The sequence below is a fragment of the Mustelus asterias genome, chromosome 11 (genome assembly GCF_964213995.1).
Source record: "Mustelus asterias chromosome 11, sMusAst1.hap1.1, whole genome shotgun sequence".
Classification (NCBI taxonomy): domain Eukaryota; kingdom Metazoa; phylum Chordata; class Chondrichthyes; order Carcharhiniformes; family Triakidae; genus Mustelus; species Mustelus asterias.
Genome location: NC_135811.1, coordinates 61,199,186 through 61,206,155, shown reverse-complemented (window position 1 = coordinate 61,206,155; position 6,970 = coordinate 61,199,186).

The following is a 6,970-nucleotide window of genomic DNA, read 5'->3' as shown; positions in this document are numbered from 1 at the left end:
GCCCCCCACAGCGTGGAGCGTGCGGCCCCACGCAGCGTGAAGCGTGCCCCCCCCCGCAGCGTGAAGCGTGCGGCCCCCCACAGCATGGAGCGTGCGCCCCCCCACAGCGTGGAGCGTGCGCCCCCCTGCAGCATGGAGTGTGCGGCCCCCCGCAGCGTGAAGCGTGCGCCCCCCGCAGCGTGGAGCGTACCCCCCCCGCAGTGTGGAGCGTGCGGCCCCCCGCAGCGTGGAGCGTGCGCCCCCCCCGCAGCGTGGAGCGTGCGTCCCCCACAGCATGGAGCGTGCGCCCCCCCACAGCATGGAGCGTGCGCCCCCCCACAGCATGGAGCGTGCGTCCCCCGCAGCATGGAGCGTGCGTCCCCCACAGCATGGAGCGTGCGCCCCCCCGCAGCGTGGAGCATGCGGCCCCCCCGCAGCGTGGAGCGTGCCCCCCCCCGCAGCGTGGAGCATGCGCCCCCCCGCAGCATGGAGCGTGCGTCCCCCACAGCATGGAGCATGCACCCCCCCGCAGCGTGGAGCGTGCCCCCCCCCCGCAGCGTGGAGCATGCGCCCCCCCCGCAGCGTGGAGCATGCGCCCCCCCCCCGCAGCGTGGAGCATGCGCCCCCCCGCAGCATGGAGCGTGCGTCCCCCACAGCATGGAGCATGCACCCCCCCGCAGCGTGGAGCGTGCCCCCCCCCCGCAGCGTGGAGCATGCCCCCCCCCCCCCGCAGCGTGGAGCATGCGCCCCCCCCCGCAGCGTGGAGCATGCGCCCCCCCCCGCAGCGTGGAGCATGCGGCCCCCGCAGCGTGGAGCGTGCGGCCCCCCCACAGCATGGAGCATGCGGCCCCCCCGCAGCGTGGAGCGTGCGCCCCCCCGCAGTGTGGAGCGTGCGGCCCCCCCGCAGCGTGGAGCGTGCGCCCCCCCACAGCATGGAGCGTGCGCCCCCCCGCAGCGTGGAGCATGCGGCCCCCCCGCAGCGTGGAGCGTGCCCCCCCCCCCGCAGCGTGGAGCATGCGCCCCCCCGCAGCATGGAGCGTGCGTCCCCCACAGCATGGAGCATGCCCCCCCCCCCCGCAGCGTGGAGCATGCGCCCCCCACAGCATGGAGCATGCACCCCCCCACAGCGTGGAGCGTGCGGCCCCCCACAGCATGGAGCGTGCGCCCCCCCACAGCGTGGAGCGTGCGCCCCCCCCGCAGCATGGAGTGTGCGGCCCCCCGCAGCGTGAAGCGTGCGCCCCCCGCAGCGTGGAGCGTGCCCCCCCCGCAGTGTGGAGCGTGCGGCCCCCCGCAGCGTGGAGCGTGCGCCCCCCCCGCAGCGTGGAGCGTGCGTCCCCCGCAGCATGGAGCGTGCCCCCCCCGCAGTGTGGAGCGTGCGGCCCCCCACAGCATGGAGCGTGCGTCCCCCGCAGCATGGAGCGTGCGCCCCCCCACAGCATGGAGCGTGCGCCCCCCCACAGCATGGAGCGTGCGTCCCCCGCAGCATGGAGCGTGCGTCCCCCACAGCATGGAGCGTGCGCCCCCCCGCAGCGTGGAGCATGCGCCCCCCCCGCAGCGTGGAGCATGCGGCCCCCCCCCCCCGCAGCGTGGAGCATGCGCCCCCCCGCAGCATGGAGCGTGCGTCCCCCACAGCATGGAGCATGCACCCCCCCGCAGCGTGGAGCGTGCCCCCCCCCCCGCAGCGTGGAGCATGCCCCCCCCCCCCCGCAGCGTGGAGCATGCGCCCCCCCCCCCCGCAGCGTGGAGCATGCGACCCCCCCCGCAGCGTGGAGCATGCGGCCCCCCGCAGCGTGGAGCGTGCGGCCCCCCCACAGCGTGGAGCATGCGGCCCCCCCGCAGCGTGGAGCGTGCGCCCCCCCGCAGTGTGGAGCGTGCGGCCCCCCCGCAGCGTGGAGCGTGCGCCCCCCCACAGCATGGAGCGTGCGCCCCCCCGCAGCGTGGAGCATGCGGCCCCCCCGCAGCGTGGAGCGTGCCCCCCCCCCCGCAGCGTGGAGCATGCGCCCCCCCGCAGCATGGAGCGTGCGTCCCCCACAGCATGGAGCATGCCCCCCCCCCCCCCGCAGCGTGGAGCATGCGCCCCCCACAGCATGGAGCATGCACCCCCCCACAGCGTGGAGCGTGCGGCCCCCCACAGCATGGAGCGTGCGCCCCCCCACTGCGTGGAGCGTGCGCCCCCCCGCAGCGTGGAGCGTGCGTCCCCCACAGCATGGAGCGTGCGCCCCCCCACAGCATGGAGCGTGCGTCCCCCGCAGCATGGAGCGTGCGTCCCCCACAGCATGGAGCATGCACCCCCCCGCAGCGTGGAGCGTGCCCCCCCCCCGCAGCGTGGAGCATGCGCTGCGGGGGGGGGGGGGGCGCATGCTCCACGCTGCGGGGGGGCCGCAGCGTGGAGCATGCGCCCCCCCCCCCCGCAGCGTGGAGCATGCGCCCCCCCGCAGCATGGAGCGTGCGTCCCCCACAGCATGGAGCATGCACCCCCCCGCAGCGTGGAGCGTGCCCCCCCCCCCACAGCGTGGAGCATGCGCCCCCCCCGCAGCGTGGAGCATGCGCCCCCCCCCCGCAGCGTGGAGCATGCGCCCCCCCCCGCAGCGTGGAACATGCATCCCCCCGCAGCGTGGAGCATGCCCCCCCCCGCAGCGTGGAGCATGCGCCCACCCCCGCAGCGTGGAGCATGCGCCCCCCCCCCGCAGCGTGGAGCATGCGGCCCCCCGCAGCGTGGAGCGTGCGGCCCCCCCACAGCATGGAGCGTGCGCCCCCCCGCAGCGTGGAGCATGCGGCCCCCCCGCAGCGTGGAGCGTGCCCCCCCCCCGCAGCGTGGAGCATGCGCCCCCCCGCAGCATGGAGTGTGCGTCCCCCACAGCATGGAGCATGCCCCCCCCCCCGCAGCGTGGAGCATGCGCCCCCCACAGCATGGAGCATGCACCCCCCCGCAGCGTGGAGCGTGCCCCCCCCCGCAGCGTGGAGCATGCGCCCCCCCCGCAGCGTGGAGCATGCGCCCCCCCCGCAGTGTGGAGCATGCGGCCCCCCGCAGCGTGGAACATGCATCCCCCCGCAGCGTGGAGTGTGTACACTGCAGTGATGTGCCTACTCAGTAACATGTTGAGATGTAACATTAATAAACAAGTGTTAAGCAGATACCAGGTATGTCTATGGTCTGTATACTAACCAAATCGCTCACAGAGTCCAAGGTAGTGGAACACATCTCAGAAGATGACAAAAAAGATTAACCGCCTGCCAGATCCGGTGGTCAGAGCGATACCAATGACTCTGAGGGTCACACCTGCCTTCAATTCCTTTGTCTCTGGTTTCCTCCAGTGTGTTACTGGAGACACTACCAGAATCTCACAGCGTATAACTCACCAATAGTTCTCTGTTTTCTCTGTCCCTTCTTTCTAGTCATGATGTGGAGATGCCGGTGTTGGACTGGGGTAAACACAGTAAGAAGTTTAACAACACCAGGTTAAAGTCCAACAGGTTTATTTGGTAGCAAAAGCCACACTGGCTTTTGCTACCAAATAAACCTGTTGGACTTTAACCTGGTGTTGTGAAACTTCTTACCTTCTTTCTAGAACTGGGGGATTACATTTTGTATCTTCAAATTCATGCGGACTGTTTTTAAATCTCGAAAATTTGAGAAGATCAAAACCAAAGCAGCTACTACTATCGCCACCTGTTTGAATATCCTGAGATGTAATTCATCAGATTCAGGAGAGCTGTCAGTTGTTAGCCGAGCTAATTTCTCCCATACTATTCCTTTTCTTCAGTATCGTCCTTAAGTCACATTTTCATCGACCCCTGCTTTCCCCATTACTTCCAAAATGATTTTCTGTGTATTTTACTCTGCAGACAGATACGGAATATTCATTTAATATCTCCGCCATTTTCTTATTTCCATTACGATGCAGACATGATGGGCTGAATGGCCTCCTTTTGCACCCTAACACTTGTTTCTGCCTGAGATACACATATATACACACACTCACACACACACACAGTCACACACACACACAGTCACGCACACTCACACACACACAGTCACACACACACACACACACACACACACACACACAGTCACACACGTGCACTAACACAAAACACAGACACACACAGACACACACCCACAAACATGCTCAGATTAGCATCAACATCAATCTCTTGCAGCCTCCTGTTAATTGGTGCAGTTTGCCTTTAAGACAGACAACTCAACAGGTCTGACAGCATCTGTGGAGAAACAGAATTAAGGTTTCAGGTTCAATATCGCACATCTTCAGAACTGATCATATTGGACATGAAACATTAGCTTTGTTTCTCTCTCCACAGATGCATTTTTCCAGCATTTTCTGTTTTTGTTTCCAATTTCCATCATCTGTACTACATGACTTTTATTTAAGAGGAGCAGTCAGCCTTTTTGGAAAGCAGCTGGAGCAGCTGCTCTTAAGTTTTAAGTTAAAGTTTATTTATTAGTGTCACAAGTAGGCTTACATTAACACTGCAATGAAGTCACTGTGAAAATCCCCCAGTTGCCACACTCCATCACCTGCTCGGGTACACTGAGGGAGAATTTAGCATGGCCAATGCACCTAACCAGCACGTCTTTCGGACTGTGGGAAGAAACCGGAGCACCCTGAGGAAACCCACACAGACACGGGGAGAACATGCAGACTCCGCACAGACAGCGACCCAAGCCGGGAATCGAACCCAGGTCCCTGATGCTGTGAGGCAGCAGTGCCAATCACTGTGCCGCTCATGCCCGCAGTTAGTAGCCAGCCAGGAACGTGGGTTACCTCAGTGCTCTATGTGGCATAGACAAATTTCTAACCCTATATGTACCATGAGAGAAAGGAAGAAACGAATATGAAATATCATTGCAAAACTGTTTAATTTCTAGTCCGTCCTTGCTCTGAGATCTCACCCGTACCACTGATGTGATGTATGTGAGGACTGAACTCCTTCCTGATATGACTAGGCACTGACACTCCCGTCCTGGGCACTGTATAGCTGTTAGGTAACCAAGTCCTCCTTTTACAAAAGGACATCTTGTTCAAGTTGCAAATTAAATGTGATCACACTAAGGTATTGTGGTTAGGATAGGCTGTAAATAAAGCCCAATAACTTTAACTTTAAATCCTCAAGTGTCTGAATGTTTCTATTTCCTATGGTAACAGGGTACAACACAGGTAGGAGTGGCACGGTGGCACAGTGGTTAGCATTGCTGCCTCACAGCGCCAGCGACCCGGGTTCGATTCCCGGCTTGGATCACTGTCTGTGTGGAGTCTGCACATTCTCCCCGTGTCTGCACGGTTTCCTACGGGTGCTCCGGTTTCCTCCCACAGACTGAAAGATGTGCTGGTTAGGGTGTGTCGGCCATGTTAAATTCTCCCTCAGTGTACCCGAACAGGCGCCGGAGTGTGGCGGCTAAGGGATTTTCACAGTAACTTCATTGCAGTGTTAATGTAAGCCGACTTGTGACACTAATAAATAAACTTTAAAAAGGTAGACCACTGGGTGTTCTCCCAGCAGTTATTTCACTGAGTTAGTGTGGCACCGACAGCTGTATCCAAGGCACCATCGTGAACATGAGAAAGAGACCAGCTAAAGATCCAAAATGTTGAAGATGTCCACAAAGATGTCTTAGAATTATCAGATGCGCAGCGTGGAGGCGCTGCTTCTATAAGCTCGCCTGTAATACTGTTCAATTCTGATTCAGAGAACTGAGATGGGGAGGGTGGAGAAATGGTTATAGAACATAGAACATAGAATATAGAACATAGAACATAGAATATAGAACATAGAATATAGAACATAGAATATAGAACATAGAATATAGAACATAGAATATAGAACATAGAACATAGAATATAGAACATAGCACATAGAACAGTACAGTACAGAACAGGCCCTTCGGCCCACGATGTTGTGCCGAGCTTTATCTGTACAAAAACATCTGGGTGCAGCCTTGAAAGAGAAAGATGGAAAAAAAAGCTGCTCCATGATTCCTTGCAAACCATCTATTACTGCTGCTGTTGACACAACAGGCTTAAACAATGTGGGCTTTGTCAGCGATGTTTTATTGACTATGACACATGTCGACTCAACAGAGAGATTTTCAATTTGTTGATGTGGTGTGGATCCTAGAATCGTAGAGCGCAGAAAAAGCCATTCAGCCCATCGAGCCCACACTGACACATTAGAAACACCTGAACTTCCACCTAATCCCACCTGCCAGCGCTTGGCCCATAGCCTTGAGTGTGATGATGTGCCAAGTGCTCATCCAGGTACTTTTTAAAGGATGTGAGAGGCAACCCACCTCTATCACCCTCCCAGGCAGCACATTCCAGACCGTCACCACCCTCTGGGTATAAATGTTTTTCCTCACATCCCCCCTAAACCTTTTGCCCCTCACCTTGGGCCTTTGCCCCCTTGTGACTGACCCTTCAACTGAGGGGAACAGCTGCTCCTTATCCACCCTGCCCATGTCTCTCATAATCTTGTATACTTCAATCCCTCAGTTTTCTCTGCTCCAATGAAAACTATCCAAGCCTATCAAACCTCTCTTCATAACTTAAATGTTCCATCCCAGGCAGCATTCTGGTGAATCTCCTCTGCACCCCCTCCAGTGCAATCACATCCTTCCTATAATGTGGTGACCAGAACTGCACACAGTGCTCCAGCTGTGGCCTCACCAAAGTTCTACACAACTCCAACATGACTTCCTTCTTTTGTAATCTATGCCTCGATTGATAAAGGCAAGTGTCCCAAGTGCCCTTTTCACCACACTGCCATCAAGCCCTTCTGCTTTCAGAGATCTGTGGACAAACACGCCAAGGTCCCTTTGTTCCACAGAATGTCCTACCATTCATTGAATACTTTCTTCTCAAATTACTCCTTCCAAAGTGTATCACTTCACACTTTTCAGGGTTAAATTCCATCTGCCACTTATCCGCCCATTTGACCATTCTGACTACATCTTCTTGTAGCCCAAAACATTCTG